The sequence below is a fragment of the Misgurnus anguillicaudatus genome, chromosome 19 (assembly GCF_027580225.2).
Source record: "Misgurnus anguillicaudatus chromosome 19, ASM2758022v2, whole genome shotgun sequence".
In the NCBI taxonomy this organism is placed as follows: domain Eukaryota; kingdom Metazoa; phylum Chordata; class Actinopteri; order Cypriniformes; family Cobitidae; genus Misgurnus; species Misgurnus anguillicaudatus.
The window spans coordinates 49191273-49191688 of NC_073355.2; positions in this window are offsets into that span (position 1 = coordinate 49191273).

Genomic DNA, 416 nt, shown 5'->3' on the forward strand with positions numbered 1-416 from the left:
CATCATATATTTCATTTTGTAATAAATGCATTAATCAGACTGTGTGTTGCATGAACCACATATTTCATTTAAATATTGATTTAAGATTGGATTTATATGAAATAATTTTAACTTTGTACAAGCACAAATAACAATGCTACATTTTATCTTCATCATAATGTGGATCTACCATGTGAAATTGTGAAATTGAGTATTAAAGGCGGAGTCCACGATGTTTGAAAAACGCGTTGGAAAAGGAGACGGGCTGACTACCAAAACACACTTATAGCCAATAAAATCAAATCAAATGCCGGGTTGCGTATGTGTGGGGCGGGTCTATCAACAGAAGGTCCAGATTCTATTGGGGTAGGGGCGTGTTTGTTTGGGTGATTTCAAATATCAACATTGGCTTTCAAACATCGTGGACTCCGCCTTTA